The sequence below is a fragment of the Myotis myotis genome, unplaced genomic scaffold (assembly GCF_014108235.1).
Source record: "Myotis myotis isolate mMyoMyo1 unplaced genomic scaffold, mMyoMyo1.p scaffold_m19_p_1, whole genome shotgun sequence".
Classification (NCBI taxonomy): domain Eukaryota; kingdom Metazoa; phylum Chordata; class Mammalia; order Chiroptera; family Vespertilionidae; genus Myotis; species Myotis myotis.
Window position 1 is genome coordinate 35,849,703 of NW_023416313.1, and position 22,903 is coordinate 35,872,605.

The following is a 22,903-nucleotide window of genomic DNA, read 5'->3' on the forward strand; positions in this document are numbered from 1 at the left end:
ATCTAATTTATTCCCTGAACTGTACTAGGTTCTGACTATACAGTGGTACCTTTTATATGACTTACATTTTCTTGAGATGGTTAGTCAATAAGTAGCAACATAAGTTAGTTTTGATAGTAATCTGTGTTTTGAAGAAAACAAAGCAAATTGAAAGCATACCTAGTACCTTGAAAGGGGCAGTGGAGTACTATTACAAAAATTTTCAACATTTATCAAATGACTACAATATGCAGATCACAAAGATTAACTCACTATATGCTATCAACCACCCTATGGGGTAGGTACAATTAAGTCTGTTTGACAGATAAGAAAACTGAAACAAAGAAGTCAGTAACTGTTTAAGGTCACCATTTAACTTATGGTTGAAGGCAGGATTTGAAACTAGAAAGTATAAACTCAGAATTCAGCTCTTTACTAATTGATCAGTGAAGACTTCTCTGAGCCTACTTATTGAATGATAACATGGACCAAGCCATAAAACTAAACCCAGGAAATGTGATGCCAGAGAATTTTATAGAATAAAAGTGCTCTGAAACTTCTCCAAAGAAATATGAAGCCAAGGACGTCCTTGTGATTAAGGCGCCAAGTTGAATAGTGTTCTGGAAATGTCAACTATTCTTAGGAATTGCACCAATGTTACCTTGAATTAATAAGTGCAAGAAAATCAAGAATAGGGTTTTGGGCATTTTTTAATTATCTCTTTAATATCTTGTTACACACAAACAGCAACAAAAAGAAAAACCTGTGGAAGAACATTCCAGGCAAAGGGAATAGCAAGTATACAGGATTGGGGCTGAAATGAACTATAGATGTTTAAAGACCAAAAGATAGAGTGGAAATAATGGGAAAAATAAAATAAAGTAATGTCAAACTATAGATTGTCATATAGGCCATGGAAAAGAATATAGATTTAATGATGTCTTTAAACAAAAATATGACTTAATAAGTTTTATATTATAAAATTACTATAGAGGAAAAATAATAGAAGTAAGACATTAGAAGAGACTTCCAATGGCTTATGCAATATCCATTCTCTCTCTCTCTCTCTCTCTCTCATTGTCTAAAGTTTTACATATGTCTCCTTTTTCCTCATTTGACCCTCCCCCCCCCCCCCCGCCAGCCATTCCTATCCCAGGCAAGTTCCCACCACCCCAGTGTCTGTGTCCACTGGTTATGCTAATATGCATGTATACAAGTCCTTTGGTTGCTCTCTAACCTCCCCCCCTCCCCACCACTCCCCTACCATTTGTCTCTGGATCTATTCTTGTTCATCAAATTATGTTGATCATTATATCCCACATATGAGTGAGATCATGTGATATTTATCTTTCTCTGACTGGCATATTTCGCTTAGCATAATGCTCTCCAGTTCCATCCATGCTGTTGCAAATGGTAAGAATACCTTCTTTTTTACCACAGCGTAGTTCATTGTGGAGATGTACCAAAGTTTTTAATCTACTCATCTGCTAATGGGCATTTAGACTATTTCCAAATCTTAGCTATGGTAAATTGTGCTGCTATGAACATAGGGGTGCATATATCCTTTCTGATTGGTGTTTCTGGTTTCATGGGATATAGTCCTAGAAGTGGGATCACTGGGTCAAATGGGAGTCCCATTTTTAACTTTTTGAGGAAACTCCATACTATCTTCTACAGTAGCTGTACCAGTTTGCATTCCCACCAGCAGTGCAAGAGGGTTCCTTTAACTCCACATCCTCACCAGCACTTATCGTTTGCTGATTTGTTGATGATAGCCATTCTGACAGGTGTGAGATGGTATCTCATTGTTGTTTTGATTTGCATCTCTTGTATGATTAATGACTTTGAGCATGTTTTCATATGTCTCTGGGCCTTCAGTATGTCCTCTTTCGAAAAGTGTCTATTTAGATCCTTTGCCCATTTTTTTGATTGGATCATTTATCTTCCTTTTGTTTCTCTCTCTCTTTTTGTACTAATATAACTCAAGTGTATTTTCAGGTTGCAGTGCACACAGGTAAAGATTCTATTTCTTACCATCCCTTGAAGCTTTTATTCTATATAATAAAAAGCTAATATGCAAATTGACTGAACCATGCAACAATCACCAGGGGGCAGATGCTGAATGCAGGAGCTACCCCCTCGTAGTCCGTGCGTTCCATATGGAGAGTGCCACTCAGCCAGAAGCTGGGCTCATGGCTGGCGAGTACAGCAGTGGTGGTGGGAGCCTCTCCCGTCTCTGCGGCAGCACTAGGGATGTCCGAGCTGCTGGGATTGAGCCTAAGCTGTCAGTCAGACATACCCCAAGGGCTCCTGGACTGCTAGAGGGCCCAGGCTGGGCTGAGGGACCCCCTCCCCACCAAGTGCACGAATTTTGTGTACCAGGCCTCTAGGGGTTATATAACTGCTAGGCCAATAAGAGATAAGCTGAAGGCTCTGTGTGGAACTTTGGGGGAAATATCTATATGTGGAGCTGACTCAGCTACTAGGGGTTTTCCCTCCTCCCACTGTTTCTCCTTCCTCTTCTAAACATAGAGGTAAAATATAGAGATGCAAAGACCAAATTGCAACTGTAAGGAGACCTGGAGGGTGAAAACTATGATCTAATGATGTCTGAGAGACAGATGGGTCAAGGACTGTGGACTATGGCACAAGACCTGGGTCATTACATTTAAATTTCTAGTTTCAGGAAAGAAAAATCAAACTTCAATTTTATCTAAGTCAATTGTATTTGAATTATTTTCCAATATGCAGCCAAACTAATTCCCTAAACTGAAAATAGAGGCAAGTCAGAAGGTTATCAAAGTAGTCCAAGCAAGAGAACATAGTATTTGGATACAGAGACAGAGGTGGTAATTCAATGTATTGCTGGCTTACAAAATGAACTTTATAAATATTTACTTGAAGAAACAATGAATGAAAAAAATAACTGAGTGAATTGAATATTTTAATTTATTAAAATGATAATTAAGATAGTTAAAAGACTGTAAAACTAAAATTCACTGTGATTGCAATTATGTTAAATTATATATAATAAATTAATTAATATAAAAAGGGAAAATAATTGTCAGTCTTGTATTATGTCTTTCTAGTTAAAATAAAAAATGACTAAAAATTAAGTTTAGATTCTTACAGTCTCATTTAGTCATAGGTTTATTTGGAAAGGAAAGCAAACTTAATTCATCTAGGCTACGATTTTTAGTGCAGCTTCCCAAGGACATGTCAACACTGAGACTTATGTCTTTTACTGAACTCAAAGAAGACCAAGTTCTTAATTTTTTCCCCTCCCAGTTCTTACTGTCTTATGTACCACATTTGCCAGTTTGGAACTTTTGGTGGGCACATTAGAGACTTTTTAAAACCCCCTTTTTTGTGAGATCAATGTTATCTCCATCTACTGCCTGCTTTTTATACATGATGGGATTCTAATGTTTAAAGAATTCAGTAACCTGGTGGCTGATGCACAGGATAATTTAGAGATGCAGCCACCCGACAGCTGATTCTTCAACGACTCTACTTCTACTGACAGATGTGAAAGAAAATGCTCCAGTTGTCAGTCCGCTTCTATTTTTTATGAGCAAATTTTGTACTTTTTGGAGCTGTGGGATGGAGGTGCATTGCAGGAATGAACTTCATGTGCCAATCTGCAAAGCAATCATTGCTCTCCCTTGTGATGGGAATAACACTTGTGGAGCATTTTTCACCCAAGGACGGCAAAGCACCTCATTAAAATGGATTTATTAAACCTCCAGGGCACTCTGTAGAAGAGGGATGGTCAGCTGCTATTTTATCAAGATAGAAAATCTGGGCAAAAAGGAGTCCAAGTGACTAGATTATAGTATCAAAACTTGGCAAACATTATATGCTTTCTGCCCTGGTTTTATAACTGAGGTCAGCACAGCCATGAGGCATATTAGTACTTTAGCAGCAGAAGGTGTGCAAGGAAGGGGAAAATGCTAGATGCAGATTTTCTCAACCTCAAAACTATTGACATTGTAACCCAGATATGTCTTTATTGTAGGTTGGAGCTGGGGGTCTGTCCTGTGCATTGCAGGGTGTGTAGCAGCACCCCTGGCCCCACTAGATGCCAATAGCATCCCCTCTTGTGAGCACCAAAATATGTCTGTGGGTATTGCCAAATGCCCCACTGGGGACGATATGCCTACCCTCTCTTCATTCAGAATATTGTGCTTGATGTAAACTGAAAAGGAGGCCTAAAAACACATCTAGATTATAGAATTGGCACTTTGGAAGAGTATTGAGCCTCACATCTGGAAGGTCCAAAGTTAAGATGCAAACACAAGCTTGATGTAACCAACATTGTAATAAAACAGTGAGATGATTCAGAACCCAAGAAGGCTTCAGGTGGCAAGTAGTATTAAAGCTATTGGAGTAGGCAAGGGGGATTTAATTTGCGTGATCCGTCCATTCAGCCAAAGTCAAAGAAAGCTGGTAAAAGATTGGTGAGGTCTCAGGGTCTCACCAATCAGACTGTATACAAGGATGGATGAGTATCAGGCAAGAAGAAACTAAGACCTGCCTAGTAGCATAAATAAACAAATAGAGTATAACAAGAGTTTTCCCTGTCGCTTCTAGATTGTGCCAGATGGTAACTTCTGAGGTAAACACACCCATATAAATACTGCCTTGGGAAGAGGGTATTTCTAAAACTGCCAGGGAAAGGCACCAATAATTATTGAGAGAGGCATGGGAGAGCAGGGTCATTATTGATGAGTTTCCATCTTTCAATAGTTACTTATTAGTTGCCCAATATTAATTTATTACTGAGTCTGCATTAATGCAATTGTTAAGCTATGATTACTTGGAAAAATAGTAATTTTTATATATTTAGATAGTATTTATTTTTTTAACAGCAACTGAAAGAAGCATTACTATCATTGATCTTGTCATGTGGTGTCTGAAAGTAAAGCCCCTTCTTCCAGGCTGGAAATCCTTTTCACTCTCTGTGATTCATTGAGAACCTTTTCATTTTTGCTCAATCCTCTTGTTTCTTGTTTGCTCAATCCTCTCACAGCTGTCAGCTTGCTCTCTGTCTATGAGTCTGTCCCTTTTTTGCTTGTTAGTTCATTTTGTTCATTAGATTCCACATAAAAGTGAAATCATGGTGTGTGTCTTTCTCTGACAGGCTTAGCATTTCACTTAGCATAATGCTTTGCAGGTCCATCCATGCTGTCACAAAGAGTAAGATGTCCTTCTTTTTTTGTGGCCTGGTAGTATTCCATTGTGTAAATGGACCACAGCTTTTTTATCCAGTCTTCTACTGATGGGCATTTGGGCTGCTTCCAAATCTTGGCTATTGTAAATAATGTTGCAATGAACATAGGGATGCGTACCTTCTTTCAAACTAATGTTTCAGGTTTCTTTGGATAAATTTCCAGAAGTGAAATTGCTGGGTCATAGGGCAGTTCCATTTTGAATTTTTTCAAGTGACTTCATACTGCTTTCCACAGTAGCTGCATCAATCTATATTCCCACCAACAGTACAAGAAGGTTTCTTTTTATCCATATCCTCACCAATACTTGTTATTTGTTGATTTATTAATGAGAGCCATTTTGACAGGTGTGAGGTGATATTGTGGTTTTAATTTCCATATTTCTGATGATTAGTGACATTGAGCATCTTGTGAAAGTGTTGAAGTTGAGACTTCTTTTGAAAGTATTGAGTATTTTTTTCATAGTAAAATATATTCAAACAAGCTTAGAATTTATATGTGGCATGGTAATTTTTATAATAACTTGTTATTAATTCATCCAGTATCCAGCCCTCTAGTCATCCAAACAGTTGAACTGCAAACATTTTTGAGCATTTATTGGTGTTAAGCACACATCTAAATATGAGACAGCAAATGTAAATAAACGTTCCTAACCTCAAGTAGATCCCAGAATTTTAGGAATATGACAGTTATGAAAATATTAATGTGTCGTTCTTGCAACACAGCACAAGTAGCCATGTCAAAGACATAATATTTCAATTAAAAACCTAAAAAAAGCTATTTCACTGGATAAAAAGATGGATTTTCAGATAACACAGTCAGAACCATAGGGATTACAGAAGTGTGAAAGAATGTCATGACCAGAGAACATGAGCACGGTTGGCATGAGCAGTTGGAACTAAGCCTAGAAATTTGGTCAGGCACAAGTTTGCTAATATTCTTATTTGGTGTGCTAGAAATATAGGCTTTGATGTTTCAGCAGAAGACTTTTATAGCAGTGGAGTAATTTGACCGGTTTGTTTTATAGAAAGATTACTCTGAAGGTAGTGTGGAAAATGTGTTAGATTTGAGACAGATTAGAGCAGAAAAACTAAGAGAGATGGATTATCTGACTCCTGCAATAGTGGATGTGATAAATAATGATGATCTGAACTGAAACAGTGAAATGGAATGAAAAGGAGAAAATTGGTATGAGATATATTTAGGTGGTAGGACTAAGTGTATTTGTTAATTTGGTAGATTTTATATAAAGTTGTCAACCACAGCCCTACCTGGTTTGGCTCAGTGGATAGAGAGTCAGCCTGCAGACTGAAGGGTCCCAGGTTCAATTCCAGTCAAGGGCACATTCCCAGGTTGCAGACTTGGTCCCCAGTAGGGGGTATGCAGGAGGAAGCCAATCAATGATTCCCTCTCATCATTGATGTTTCTGTCTCTCTCTTCCTCTCCCTTCGTCTCTGAACTCAATAAAAATATATTAAAATAAAGATGTTAACCACAAACCATACACATTCCTGTACCATTCTAAAAAATCACCCAGGAATTTTCTGGGTAGTTTTGCCACATGCATTTAAAAGTTTTTTTCTTAGCTTTGATTTACAGTATGCCTTTTTATTTTGCCCCGGTCTCATCACTTTTTTCCTCTTGAGTATTTGGAGACAGGACCACTGATCTCTCCCTAGATTATTGGATTCAATCTCTAACATGTATATTCCTTATTTACTCAAAGAGTGTTAAGGCAGGTTTTTATATTGGACTGACTTGATTAATGGAGACCTTTTCATTGATGAGGGAAAATCCCATTGCAGATATCTAGTACCAGTTACAAATTTACCTGGTACCTGAAGAATCAGTAAAGGACAAAATACAAATATGAGTATTATCAACTTTTATATTTGGTCATTGAAGGCATGAGCATGAATAAAATATTAAGAAAGAAATGTGTAGAATATGAAAAGATCAAAGATAGAATTAGGAAACAAAATATTTTTTGGTTGACCCTGGTCAGGTGGCTTAGTTGGTTGAAGCATTGCCCCATGACCAAAATATTTGATTTCTGGTCAGAGAATGTATAGGAGGTAACCAATTGATGTTTCTCTCTCACATCAGTGTTTGTGTATGTGTGCGTATGTGCATGTGTGTGTGTGTGTGTGTGTTTGTGTGTGTGTGTCCCTTCCTCTCTCTCTAAAATGAAGATAAACATATCCGTCGGTGAGAATTAAAAAATTATATATTTTTTTTCGGGCTGAGTAAAGAAGTATGGTGTAATAAAGGCAGAAGAGAGAATAGTAGAGTTAGAAAGAGAACTTATCTTGAGGTCAAGAGGGGAACTATTCTTAAGAAGATAAGAGTGGCAAATACCTCTGAGAGATTAAGCAAAATAATAAATTAAAAATAGCAGATTCTGAAGTTAAGTGCTTAGCTAAAATCTCTAAAAACATTATATTAAGTAATTAAGGCAGAAGTCATCTCTGTGGAGTAAAAGTGATAAAATGAAGAAAATATGGTCTGTTCTTTCAAAGACTTGGTCAGTAAACTGAATTGCAGAGCAAGGATTATGCTGTGGGAGGAATACATTAGCAAGAAAATATCTTTATATAGAAAAGAGAAATATTTTTAGTATCCTGAGAAGAAAAGTGCAAAGTCCAATAAAAAAGGGGTCATTAATCAAGCAAAGTCCCAAATGGAGCAGGAGGGTAATTAATTCAATAACATAGATAGAGGTGTTTGTCTTGGAGGTGAAGTGAGGCATCTTCTTTCGAGACATAAAAGAAAGAAGAACAAATTAGTTGTGAAGAAAAATAGTAGGTTGGTAGGTAGGAAGAGAGACAAGATTGGATATGGGAGGAGGGAAGTTGGTAGAGTTCGTGTCTCCTGGCCTTTTATATTCTGAGAAGAGGATGAAGCAAAATAGGATTGAGAGAAGCAGGGAAAGGCAGGGCTGTAAAAATATAATAAGGGCATCCTATATAATAGAAGCCTAAATGCTAAGTGTCCAGTCATCCAGTCAACCAATCAAAGTTTAATATGCTAATGATATGCTAAGGTCACTCAATCACTCGCTATGATGTGTACTGACCACCAGGGGGCAGAAAGTCAACCGGTTGTCCAGTCACTATGACGTGCACTGACCACCAGGGGGCAGACATTCTGTCTGGCAGGTTAGTTCAAGACGGTTGGGCCGGACATGCCCTGGAGCCCTCCTGTGGTCCTTCCTGGCTGGCCAACCTCTTGCGTCCCTCCCCGGCTCTCATCATGCACTGGTGGGGTCCCTTGGATGGGCCTGCACCTTCTCGCAATCCGAGACTCCTCGGGGGATGACAGAGAGGCAGTTTTGGCCCGATCCCTCAGGCCAGGCCGAGGGACCCCACTGGTGCCTGGATTTGTGCACTGGGCCTCTAGTATAGTTACTAAAAGAATATGGGATGCTAAAAGGAGCAGCCTAGAGATCAGTGAAAGGAAGTTCAAGCTTTATTGAAATTGTTTAGTTGAGGTTGAAAAGCACAGTCACAGAAGCTGACCCATTAGTTGGCTATGTCTTAGGATGGGGCTTGGCAGTATGAATTTTTCAGAAGGACAAAGAAAAGGAAGGAAAAAAAGGGGAGAGTAACCTTTATTTAACCCCTATCTCTATTGATCTACCTTACACACATTATCTCATATAATTATCACAAAATGTTCAGAGGTAAACATCATTTCCATTTTACTGGAGAAGAATCTAAGCTTGAGAAATCATACTGCCTTGGAGAAGGTCATGGGTTCTAAATGGGTGAAACAGGAATTTAATCTGTGTACGTCATATTTTATATTCAATGCACTTTCAACCATATTGTGCTAGGCAAGAATTAGGAATTATCTGAAATCATTAACCAGTTGGTCTAGATGGAGTTGAAGAAAGCAGATGAAACGCAGACAAGGGCTTTTGAAGAAATAGAATAGAGAAGGGTCAGGAAAAAGAGTCGTTAAACATAGTTGACTCACTTGTATTTGGAGCATAGCCATTGAGGATGTAAAGGAAGAGAAAGCTATAGTCAGAAAGTGGGAGTTGGAAGGTTGAGATTTGAAAGATGAAAAACATCCCAGTGATAGAGAATCCATGTAAGGTTTTAAGAGTCCTTCCTTGAAGTGAAGGTGAGTTATGTTGGATTTCATATGCCAAGAACATATGATATAGGGACATTGCTTAACATGGTTAACCTTTTAACCATGTGAAAACTGAAATGGTCCTAAATGAAGGAAGGGCTTGGCTTGGCAAAGAAGAGGATGAACCTCTTTTTTTTCTCTTTAATGTCATATGGGTAATGATGCCATAACAAGATTTGAGGGAGGCACATCATACACAATAGTTTGAACACCCAATATTCACATTTATAAACTACAAAAGGATCTGAACCTCATAATTGAGGTATCAGAAAGATAAGGGTAAAAACTCTCACTCTTGTACTTTTAGATGATATCATTGGAAATAATCTTTCTAAGTACTGAGAGATAACAGACTCAAGAATAGATGGAGGAAAAAGGTTTTATTTTATGGTTCCTTTTTAAGCAGGCTTTACTTTCAATCAAAGTTCTACTCCCAGTTAATCTTTTATTAAATCTACAACATTACACTTTTTTGTAATCTTTTAATAAGTTTTGTCTAAACCTGTAAACATTTTTTCAGCATTAATAAGTGATTTGTAAATCTCTTTAGTTCACTTAGGGTAATAATGTTTAAAGCAGGATTGCTTATTTCAGTGGAAAATTGTAAAATCTCCCTGCTCCTTCCCATTTCTTTTGAAGTACAGAATAATGGGGCAGATTAATCCTACTCAATTTATAGCGCTGCATTATTAACCAAAACTGCTTTTTAAAGTCTGTTATAATTATGTCTCAACAAACCATAGATAAATGGTTTTACTATAGGGGATTTATGCTAAGTCAAATTACTGGGAAGGAGTAAAACCTCTGTGCTTTTAATTACAGCACTTCCCATTCTAATAAGAAAAGTTGATTTCTCTAGTAGGTGCCAAGGATATGAAAAGTCTTTTTATTCTTTCTTTAACAGGATCAGTAAAGGAAAACACTGAAACCAATCAACAAGTTCATGAGTGTCTCAAAACAATGTTCCCTGTGTAGAAGAATGAGCCAGGTGACCATAGATCAGTCAGTTCAGTTACCCCCCACTGTGTGCTCCTCTTTCAGGATCAGCACACATATGACTGTAACATGGTGTGTGTGTGTGTGTGTGTGTGTGTGTGTGTGTGTGTGTTTAAATCATCATCACCTGTTTAATGACTGTTGGATGTTAGCTCCTGCCAGAAGAACTAATGTTATCACTAATTATCTAATATGGAATATTACAAATTCATTTAGTAAATGGCATTTATAATGGGAGCAAAGTTTTATCTTTTATAATCAGAGAGCACATTGATAGCATCTTTCCTTAGGCAAAGAGGATGCTCTTAATCTCCAGATCTCCAATCTATTAATAATTCTCATGTATGACCTACAGGTTCATTTTGTCCTTTGGATTTACTCTTTTATATTTTTTGTTTACTTAGTCTTAATATATTTTCTAAAGGTGTTATAGCAAAGCATTTATATAACTACTTTTGATAATACTACTTCAGATTATGTTTATGTTCTTTTTGTGTTGCTAATGACTAGGTAGAATAAAAAAAAAGCAAGTTGGAGAATTGAAGAGCATAAAGGTAAATTTAGAGCCTTAAATGTTTTCTCTTATGTTATAGTAAAAGGCAATGGGGATAAAAATCAACACTTTGAGTTGATAAATATATGAAATAAAGTTTCAATTTCAAGCCCATATAACCATAGTGGGGCAGTTTTGAGTATGGAAGGGAACAATGTCAGTAATTAAACCAGGACAAGAGGATTAACTCCGGATTATCCTAGGCAAACCAAATGTACTAGTAGGTTACCCTGCTTTTATACTCCTTATACTATTAAATGCCATTTTATGGTGTTTTTGTTTGTTTTTTTAGTGATGGTTTTTGTTGTTGTTTTATGAAACTTTTTGGTGGATTGAAAGCAGCCTGAACATGATGCTATTTCTCTTGACATTTCATTGTATTTACCACAATGATTTTCATGTAGTGTGTCATCAATAAATCTTTTCCCAATAAATGAGGCATGTCTGAAGTAGGTGTCAGCATCCTCTACCACTATGTGACCAATATGGCACTTGGCCAACTTCCGTTTCACGTGAAAGAGCCGTTTCTGACATTCTGCCCCTTTCCTTTGTACAATTATTCCTTCAGAAAACTTATTACCCTCCAGAATTCTGTCCTAATTTTTTCTCTAGCTCGTTTAAAAATATTATTTCTGTATAATATCATCTGTAATTAGATGCATGTTCCACTTGGCTTCCTGCTGAGTGTATGAGGTTCTGCCTCAAATCCTCCCAGTTTACACAAAATCCAATCCTTGGCAATCTCTCTAAACCATTTTTAGTCTCTTCTCTCAGCTATAACTGATTCCATTTACAAAGCAGTTACAAGTGAAAAAATGTTTATTTTTCAATTACATTTGGATATTTCATGGAATTCTAGAACTTTAAAAGGAAGACATTCAGTTAAATGTTACTTAAGTAGACCACTTTTTTGGATGCTAAGATCCTGAAAATTAAAATCACTTGTCCTAGGTCAGATAGTGATGGAACAAAGACTAATGCTAATAAATCATATACATTTATATTTTCAACTATATATATAGGATGTAAAGATTCCCTAATTGGAGAAAAGGAAGTATCTTTTTTGGATAGTGTGTCACCTCTAATGATGAAAAGTTTGACTCTGGTGGTTTAACCAAATAAAAGCTTATGTTTCATAGATAAATAAAATCCCATACAAAAGTGATATAGTGATGATACAGGAGCTTAAAACATTAACATTTTAGGCCCCTTCTATCTTTCTGCTCCACTGTCTCTAGTTTATAGTTTAATTCTCCTGGTTTTCTCATTATCTCACAAAAGCTACCTAGTTTACAGACTTCCATCTAATTTTCAGGCAGGAAGAAGAAAGGAGTACAAATGAAGGACATTACCTATATTTGGAAGACAAATAATTCCCAGAAATCTCTAAGAGATTTCTACTTGAATCTTAACCATGGCTGTAAGAAGGATGGAACATGTAGGATTTTAAATTGAGACATAGCCACTCAAAGAATCCTATAATATTTTCCTAATAAGTAAAAAGAAGAATTGAGTGTTCAGTAGGCATCTAGCAGTGTCTGCTGAAATTGGTTTAAGTAGGAAGGGAATTTATAAAAGTGTTTTAGTATCTCTGGGAAGTCTAAAACCATAGGACCAGGAGTGACACCCAAGCAATCCTCAGTGTCATCTTATAGGAACAACATTCCTCCTACTTGACACCAACATTCATCATGAATGATTTGATAATTATCCACTCTACAGCTGATTTCCTCAAGGAACTAGACCCTAGCATGCTTGACTTGCAACTTACTTTCCTGCAAACATTCTTTTTCATATTGATTATCTATAAAACTTATATTCCCGCTGATTTATCTTAATGAATTCAGTCAAACTTGGTTGATAATGATTGAATATGTTCTGAAGTTATCTGGATTTATTACCACTTTTGCTGTCACTTTTACATCACAAGCCCTTCTGTGCTTTTGTGCAAGGAAATTAGTGATGTGGATGGAGAATTTAGGTTCCGTGGCAAGGTATCAATGAAGATTTACGTAGGGAGACAGGATCTTTCCTAAAGTCCCTGAAAGAACATTAAGGAGGAGGTAATCTTGGTCATGTGACTTATCATAGGGAGAGAGCAGGTGTTTTTGGCTTTTGGAGTCAGAAGTTTTAGATTGACATCCAGACACTCCAGCTACTGTAATGTGAGCTTGGCCAAGAGTCTTCAACCAGTGTTTTGGATATAAAATGGAGGAAAATAAGTCCTCCTTGATGGGTTGCTCCAAAAGTTAGAAACAACTCTACATGTGACAATACTGTTATGAACTGTAGAGGGCTACATGCCCTTTACATGCTAGATTTTTGACCTTTTTCATCTTATGGCACACATCAACTAATTACTAAAAGTCTGTGACGCACCAAAAAATATATTTTTGGCTAATCTGACAAAAATAGATAAAATTTTGATTGATTTACAAAAAAATAATAATAATTACATACCCTTTAACTTTAAAGTGACTTTTAAAAAAATCAGGTTCCTATACATGTATATAAGGATTTCTGTTACCAAGGATTAATCAGATGTAACCTTATTATGTGGTGTAGCTAATAAGTTGCTGTCAGGGACAGCCTGACAGGTTGAGCCGGGCTGAGGCAGGGAGGTGGGAATTGAGAAAAGAAAGAAAGACAGGAAAGCGGGGTCGGGAGGACTCCAGCTGTCTCGATGAACTGAAGCGAGTTTATTAGCTATACAATCCTATTTATACACAACACACTGAATAGGAGGTCTGTCAAGAGGAATGTATTCTTTGTTCCTCTTAATCTCTAAGGGAGAGACACAGCAGAAGGACAAGTTCTCAGTACAGCATATCTCAGTAAATAGTTACAGACTTCTTGGTAAGCTATGAAAGGCTGTTCTCATTCTACAAATCTTGCTCTCATTCTACTGATAATCGCCATCCAAACAAGTCTGGAAAAACTGTGTGGGTAAGGGTCCCAGCCTTGCTAGCCCCTTCATGTGCAAGGACCTTGCCAGCTTGCATCTGGCCCCCAACAAGTTGCAAGTGTATTATATGACAAATATATATAGTTCAAGACAGGAAATTTATATCAGAGGGCTATTGTTCTGTTGGCTGTTGTCATTTTTTTTTATTTGACAATCTAAGTGGAACTAGGTCAGTGCCCCTGACTAAATAGTCATGTATTGCATGTTTTAATATTCTTGTGGCACACCTGCTTATAACCACTGTGCTCCATGTAGGAGCCCTGAGCTTTGTTTTAAACACATGCCTGCTTCCCCTGCTGCTTCTGCTGAAGTCATTTAACATTTTTGGATTTCAGCTTCTTCTTAATAACATGGACAAGATGGGTGTGATGAGATAAATATTTGAGAATTAAAAAAAAGTATAACCTACTTGTTTTCTAGGAGCTGCATAGAAATAGGTACTTACAATGGGAGAGGAGCAAAAAACCAAGAGAATGGAACCAAGCGTACCTGGTCAAATCATAGAGATCAAGGACATACACTGGGAAAAATCTGAAACAAGAGATTGAAAAAGGGAAAACTCTATAGAACCTTTAAGGGTAGAACCAGAGGGAACAGACCAACATCTCCCTTCATTAGATTTTAGGCAAGGGTTTTCAAAGCTGATTAAAACAATCTTGTATGTAACTTTCATTTGGCTGCATTCACTTGTAAGTGACATAGAAAATAGGCTATTTTTTTGGATGGAACTGGAGAGCATTATGCTAAGTGAAATAAGCCAGTCAGAGAAAGATACATATCACATGATCTCACTCATATGTGGGATATAATGATCAACATAAACGGATGAACAAAAATAGATCCGGAGACAAGGTAGCACTGAACAGACCATCCAACCTTGGCGAAAAGGCAGGGGAGAAGGGGAGGGGGGTGTTGGAGATCAACCAAAGGACTTGTATGCATGCATATTAGCATAACAAGGAGACACAGACACTGGGGCAGTGGGGGCTTGCCCTCCAGGGTGGGAGTGGTGGTGGCAGGGAGCAGTCAGGAAAAAAGGAGACATGTAATACGTTAAACAATAAAAAAATGAAAGAAAATAGGCTATTTTTGCTGTCTCATACAGTTTTCTTTGGATGGCTTTTTACATTTCTTCCTTTAGCATAAATATATATTTAATTTATAAAATAGAGGTAATATTTAACGGAATGTGGTCAGTGTAGGGGGAGGCAGGGTTTGTCATATTACCGTCTTGCCAAATATTAAGCTTCTATTTTGTTCTCCTCATTCAATAAAATGTGTTTTTTTTTTCTTAAATTTTGAAAGTATTACAGATGTCCCCTTTGTTTCTTTTCCCTCTACCTCATACCTGCTCTTCCCAGGCCTTCACCATGTTATTGGCTGTGTCCATGAGCTATGCATATATGCATATAAGATCCCTGGTTAATCTTTGCTCACTCACCAACCCCCATCTTTAATTCCATTTTAAATGCTCAGTATCACTGGACTCTTCTCACATTAGATAAAAGTCTAAATTTTATGTCACTAGCATATTTTGGGGACTCAAGCATATGACCTGCCCCAGAAGATCCTTTGCCTTACTATGGCAAACAACTGATTAGAAGGGGATTGTTTCTATTCATTGAGAAGACTATAGTGTGAGCTTCCTGATGTTTTTACAGCTTTACAGAGAGATATGAGGAATGATAATTATTTGTTGTACACCATATTTTGTCGAGTTTCTATGGCATGAAAACAATAATACTGTCTTTTCAAATTTTTATAACACTTCTACAATGTAGATATTGCCCTTTTGAACTATTGACGCTGAAACTCAAAGAACATAAGTAACTCGCCCAAAGTTACACAGTGTACACAGTAGAACCAGGGTTTAAACCCATATTTGGATGACCACTGTTTTTGTAGCTAATGACAGCTTGTTTGCCATTTAGAATATCTTTTTCATCAACCACCAAAACACAAAGGACAACAACAAGAATAAAATACTTTCAGGAAGCTGTTACTAGTTTCCTTAGAGATAAACATCTCTTCTCCGCAGTTCTCCTGAAAATGTGCCACCAAACAAATAAAAAACTCACTGGTATGAAGGCAAATTCAGTTATTGATAAAGATTAGAAAACAGAGTAGTTAGAATTGCTATAGATTGAGTTAAAAGCACTTGCTGTCGTTTACTGTTAAGAGCTTAGAAATCTAACTTCAATCATGAAAACTGTCTTTTCACAGAAAGAATTCTGGTAGTTAGGAGGGCAGCATATTAGTACAAAAAAGATTTGACATTTACAGAACCTACATGAAAAAAGAGGGTGGTAAAGTGAGGAAGAAAAAGGCAGGAGCAGAGACAACATTTTATAGTATTCTTGTGTCTTTGTTTCATGAAAGAAAGCACAGCTCATCACGCCAGTAAAACACTTTTAATTAGGGATCTGTTAATCTTCCATACTCAGAGATCTGTGAACCATTCCAAATTGCATTTAGTTACAAATAAACTTAATTTTCTCAGCCTTTGAATCCTTTCAACTTAGATGTTGGTGCTAGTATCTAAGGCAGACCAAAGGTTCCACTGCATTTTTAATCCACAATTGTTTTTAATTTTGACTGTTTAAATATTCTCCAAAGAGCTATGGCTGCCTTCTGGTGTAGGGTCTGGGTATATGGAAAAGCAGGAGGTAAAACTGCTCCATGCCATGCCGCAGAAGCAATTTGCATCGTATTTGAGGCTACCTGACTCCACCAGTGAACGAGATGCTTGGGAAAGATCTCTCAGACATGAACATTTCAGAAACTATAGAACAGCTGAAAGCGAAAGCGTTATTAAAATATGAGATTTGTTCAAGTTACCCCATCCTCCTACTCTGCCCAGCCTAATTGGCATGTTAGTGTATGGATCCATCCTGTGATAAAAGGCCAAATGTCTACTGATTCTCCCAGGCTGACTAGCAAGTTTGAGGAGCCCTGGAGATGTTTATAGACAATGAGACCATTCAGTGAACCTCACTATTGAAGTTGACAAAGAAGCAGGCTGAGTGCAGGGAAGAGTATTTCCACACACATTATTCTACTTGTCAGACTCATTATCAAAAGAGAATTGGAGATGTGGGACCACTGGCTTATATAATACCTTTCTTTCTTTTTTTCCCCTTAAGAAAAGAGCAATTACATGTTACAATAAAATTCAAGCTTTCTTAGATAGGAAAAGATTTCCGTTTATAAAACAGGAGGAACAGTTTGAAAAGAAGAAAAATACAGTTCTAAAGAAAAAATATACCTTGAAATCAAGTTTTCTTTTTGTTTGTATTTTTTTTCCTTTTTCTTTTAATCTTTATTGCTGAGAGTATTACAGATGTCCCCTTTTCCCTCATCGTTCCCTTCCATCAGGTAACCACCCGACCTTAGTCCTTGTTTGGCCCTGCTAACACTCTCCCAGCCCAGGTAGCTGCCCTGTTGAGTGTGTTCTGCCGTACTGGCTGCTGAATCTGATGTGGCCAGCTAAACTGTTTTGACTCTAATATCTGCCACAGATGTTTAAGTTATAGTGTTGGACTATTAAAGGAAAACAAAGGAAGTTTACCAAGTGTGATGTTAGACCTTTAATCATGATGGGAGTTACAATTCTTGTCTAGTAAATGGACAAGGCAGTAAGGACTTCTGGAAACTTGAAAAGCATCAGAAATATCTCTGAATCCTGGGCTGTTTGTCCAGTTTTAGAAAAGATAGTTGGACCTTGTCATGAGTTCAGGTAATTGAAGGACAGGATGAACAACATCAGTGAAAGATGCTAGGATTGCATTGCCAAAGGTACAGCATTGCAGTGTCTTTTCATAGCCTTGTTTCAGTCACGCCTTACATTTCCAGAAACTCATCTTTCTAGTAAAAGAAGTATGTGAACATGGTTATATACACATCTTTCATTTGAGAAATAGTTTATTGTTTATCCTATTAAGCTCATATATTGGTGCCTTCCAAGCTTTATCTTTTACTAACTTGTTTTATATTTCTTATCTTCCAGTGAAGCCGAGTTTTTGATTGCTTCCTAAACATGTTTTCTGTCTCTATACCTTTTCTCATGATGTTCTGTCAGCGAGTGTGCCCTTTCTTCCATTGTATTCTGTCTGTCAGACCCTCGCTACTGTGATGCCTCTTTTCCGAAGTCTTTTCTGGTCAACTGAAAGAAATCTCTCCCTCCCTTGAACTCTTCTTGGGCTTTTTATCTCTCTGATGAAATTCATATTTCACATTATATTAAAGAAGGTTATCTCCCCTACTTTAGAAAAATTTCCTTGGTGTCTCATCCTTAATATGAAACTATGTTTTAATACTAGTTATAATTTTTATCTTGTCCAAAAAACAACAACAACAATATAAGAGTATAGAATGAAGATTTTCCAAGATGTTATTTTTTTAAATTTGTTCATACTATATAAAAGTTATGTAATGACATTCTGAAATGAGTGTTTGTATAGTGATAACTAAATAAGTAGCTCACATGGAGGGGGGATATGGTTAGGAAATTCTGGGCGCCCAGCATAAAATGTCATCTCGTAAACATTCAGTAAAACTGTAGTCATTCTTCAAGTTCATCAGTAAATTTATTGGAGAAATACAAGATGTAAGACATTTGGGGGCAACTTACTCAGCAACTATAATATTCAAGGCAACAAATTAGAGATATAATAAGCTATCTTAGGCCCTTACAACAACCATGCAGCTAATAAAATAGTGAACCATTTCAAAACTAACTAAGGGAATCTCAGTAAGAGATAAATATAAGGCAGCTACTGAGGAAGAGGTATATTTCTGTTTTACTTATCAATTAATTAATTGATTGATTATTTGATAACTATTTTTAGCCCCTTACTAGCCACTGTTCTAAAGGCTGTGATGTAGCACTAAACATATATTTGGTCAAAAAAGATTTGCCGAATCTCTAGCTGTCACATATACATCTAGGCAAAAAGAAGGGAAGAGAAAAGAGACATATCCTTGTCTCTCTCTTTGAAAGGAGTTTCACTGGAAATCATTCTTAAACCTCTTTTTTTTTTTTTTTAAGCCAATGCACGTTTGCAAGGCAGGCTGAGGAATGTAGTTTTCAGTTATCCATGCTAATATTGCAACAATGTGTGTTTAGAGTTATAGTTGTGGAGGAAAAGTTCTATGGTGGCTATTTGGTGGGGAAGGTAGCTCTCTGACACTCCTCCTGAAAACCAGACAACAACCAGAGGGATCTGTCAGTTCTGTCTGGCTACTAACTGATTGATCCCAGACCTAAAAAGGGTTTCTAGCCCAGAGCTTGGGTGCCTATTCTTCCTTCTCTATTTACTCCTATCTATCTCTTCTTTCAATCTCCGAGTTTATCATATATATATACCTAAGAGCATGGGCAATCTACTTCACTCACAACTCTCTGGCTCAGGTAAGTTGTGCATATTTCAGCATAATCAAGAACAAATCAAAATGTTAGGGTAGGTACACAGATATATTTATAGGAGAAAGGGAACTAAAAACAAAAGAAGGCAATAAAAATAAAATACAAATGAAAAAATCAATTTATGTTAAATATAAATAATAGCCAAAGGATAGGTAGTATTTATATTTAATTGTTCAAGTCACTAAGAAGAATTAGAGAAGTGTTTTATAGTTAATGCAATTAACTAATTTATATGCTCTTCTCAAAGGAGATAAACCAAAGATCTCCCCATTTATTAAATAACTCATTATTTTAGGAAAAATTTTTACTTGGGAAATGGCAAGAATTTTAAAAAGGTTATCTTCAAAATTAATATCTTAATAGCAGTATAGAGAACAGGAAATCTGAAGATATTGAATGTTTTGAATGTTTAAGTTAATATCTCTCAGCAGCTGTTCCACTTTTGTTTTCAAGAAATAGCTGGAAGCTCACATGTTTAATAGTAAAGGTTTAGGAGAAACAATACCACCAAATAGACATGATGTGTTGATCATTAACAGTCAGCTATAGTTTATATTGTGTATTTTAAAATAGGTTTAATTAAGTTGGTAGCGCAGTGTTCCTCAGGCCTTGCTAATTAACTAATAAAGCCCCCATCACTCCTAATTGTCTTGAACAGAGACAATTATTACAAAAATGAAACGGTTTCTGCTGAAGGGAACTGCAATGTTTCTTAAAAATAACAACGATTAGACAATGTAAACAAATTTGTAAGTGACTCACATAAAAGAAATAGTTAATCTGGTTTGAGTTTGATCAAAGAATATGAAACATTCACAGGAAAAAAATTAATGAAGAATGATGCACAATATATAAAGCATACACATATATTTATGTTCATAACAACACTTTTATAATTGATTGTTTAATTGTTTAATTAAATATCTTCTTACCAACCAAAAAGGAGACATCACATGGCTTCTGAACAGATAAAAAAATGTAAAATTAATGTAAATAAGAAATAATTGTGAAAAAGAGTTAAAAGCAAATAAAGTGAACCAAATGTTGTTATTCAATGCTTCATAAATACTTATGTTCTTGATAGCTATTGGTGACACATCTGGTTCTTCTAGCCAATGATAAGAAGGAAATCTGGTAAGTCACATAATTCACTCTGTCCATAAATTAAATAGTAATTCAGTATTGTAAGACAGATATAACTATAATTAATTCTAAAATTGGATATGAATTTTCTTTGAGGGTTCTCATATATGAGCTTATACTATGTATAACAAACTGAACAACATATTCATCAGCATGTTCTTAGAATTTCAGAATTAAGTCCAGGTATATACTTAGAGATCACATTAAAGCATGATTCAATAATCTAGAATTGATCCAACTTGTGTGTATCTACTTTCCACATATTTAGCTTAAAGCTGGGGATATATTTCAGGCTAGTATTAATGAACTGTATCTTCTGAAGACAACCTATCCATAGATATTGGCCCTCTTAGTCCATTTATGTCATCAAAGATATTTAACAATAACTAAAAGTATATTGATAAACTATAAATTGCCCCTATTATTCATAGTAACAATCACATTAATAGATTTTTATTTTAGTTGGTAAGTTTATTCACAGTCTAATGGTTTTTGTAATGACTTCTTAACACATTGCAGACCAATAGTTTTGTTGCTAGCTTTACCCAGTGGACAGGTTTCTATTGAATGAGTACAAAAAACATTTTACATAAATGTTAAAGACACGCTTTAAAATTAAATACCCATTGCATTTTAGCTATTTATTATATGTTCTTACAAGCTAATATCTTTTTAAAGTATGACACTTTGTAAAACACTGTGTAATATGAAGCGAGAATTCTCATGGTCTGTCCACAATGTGTTAAGGATTATTACAGAATCCTAATATATAAAAATCCAGGGTCCGTAATGACTGAAGGCTTGACTGACCAGAAGTCAGTCCTGCAATCAGTGACTGCCACTGCTGCGGGCATGGAGACCCAACACTGACTGCTGAAGGGGCTGCAGATCAGGCCTGGAGAGAGGCCCGGAGAGAGTCACGGGGTCTGATCCACAGCCTCTGTGGCAGCTGTTGACCAGCTGTTGCCTCTCTCTTTCTGGGCTTCGCCAGCAGCCATGCCTCTGTTTCTCTCCAGGCTTCCACAGGGGCTGCTGAAATGCCCTGTCTCTCTGATCAGACCCAGAGATAGGCCCAGAAACGCCTACTGGCATAGAAACTGACCAATCAGAACCAAACCTGGGTGAGGAGCCAATGGCTGCCTAGGAGGCAGAGCTTTTTATGCTGACTGGCATAGAAACTGACCAATCAGAACCAAATCTGGGTGAACTGCGAAGGCAGAACCTAAGGTGGGAGATGAGGAGGGGTTTTAAGGGCAACAGCTGTTTGGTGTAAGGTGTAAAAAAGTGGTTCAATTTTTTAATGACTGGTTTGGCAGTATAGTGCATATGGCTGGCTATCAGTCCAGATATAGGGATTATGTATTTTTGTCTGCCAAGAGCATTTCCTCCTGCTGAAAAATGCTTCACCCCCACCATTTAAGCAATCCTATCCTATATAATATATCTATACTACTAAAAGGGTAATATGCTAATTAGACTTGGTCAACTGGCCATCTTCTGGATGTCCGACTTCCTTCTAGACAAAGCCATGGTGGTGGGGGCCAAGGCACAGAGGGCAGTTGGGAACAAGATCAGGCCGGCAGGTGAGGGCAGTTCAGGGTGATCAGACAGGCAAAGGCAGTTGGGGGCTAGATCAGGCCAGCAGGGGATGGCAGTTAGGGGCAATCAGGCAGGCAGGCAGAGAGGTTAGGAGCAATCAGGCAGGCAGGCAGAGGCAGTTAGGGACAATCAGGCAGGCAGGCAGGTGAGCGGTTAGGAGCCAGTGGTCCCAAATTGTGAGAGCAATGTCTGACTGACGGTTTAGGTCCGATCCCACAGGAATCGGGCCTAAACCGTCAGTCAGACATCCCCTAAAGCAGTGGTTCTCAACCTTCTGGCCCTTTAAATACAGTTCCTCATGTTGTGACCCAACCATAAAATTATTTTCGTTGCTACTTCATAACTATAATGTTGCTACTGTTATGAATCGTAATGTAAATATCTGATATACAGGATGGTCTTAGGGACCCCTGTGAAAGGGTCGTCCGACTGCCAAAGGGGTCACGACCCACAGGTTGAGAACTACTGCCCTAAAGGGTCCCGATTGGAGAGGTTGCAGGCTGGGCTGAGGGAACCCCCTGTGCATGAATTTCATACACTGGGCCACTAGTCCTATATAATAAAAGCCTAATATGCTAAGTGTCCAGTCGTCTGGTTGGCTGTTCAACCAATCAAAGCATAATATGCTAATGATATGCTAAGGCCACTCAACTGCTTGCTATGATGTGCACTGACCACCAGGGGGCAGACACTCTGACCAGTAGGTTAGCTTGCTGCTGGGGTCCAGCCAATCAAGACTGAGCGAGACAGGCCAGACACACCCTGGAGCCCTCCCGCATCCCTCCCCGGCCCCAGTCGTGCACTGGTGGGGTCCCACGGCCTGGCCTGCAGCTTCACAATACAGAACCCTAGTGGGATGTTGGAGAGCCGGT

At 37.5% G+C, this 22,903-nt stretch overlaps 1 non-coding gene across 1 annotated transcript; it reads right to left on the reverse strand.

The window, feature by feature from the left end:
- Positions 1-9,495: 9,495 nt before the first annotated feature.
- Positions 9,496-9,594, reverse strand: LOC118662428. The gene has a single exon (XR_004969768.1). It is a non-coding gene; the product is annotated as a small nucleolar RNA U13 (small nucleolar RNA).
- Between the last annotated feature and the right edge of the window lie 13,309 nt (positions 9,595-22,903).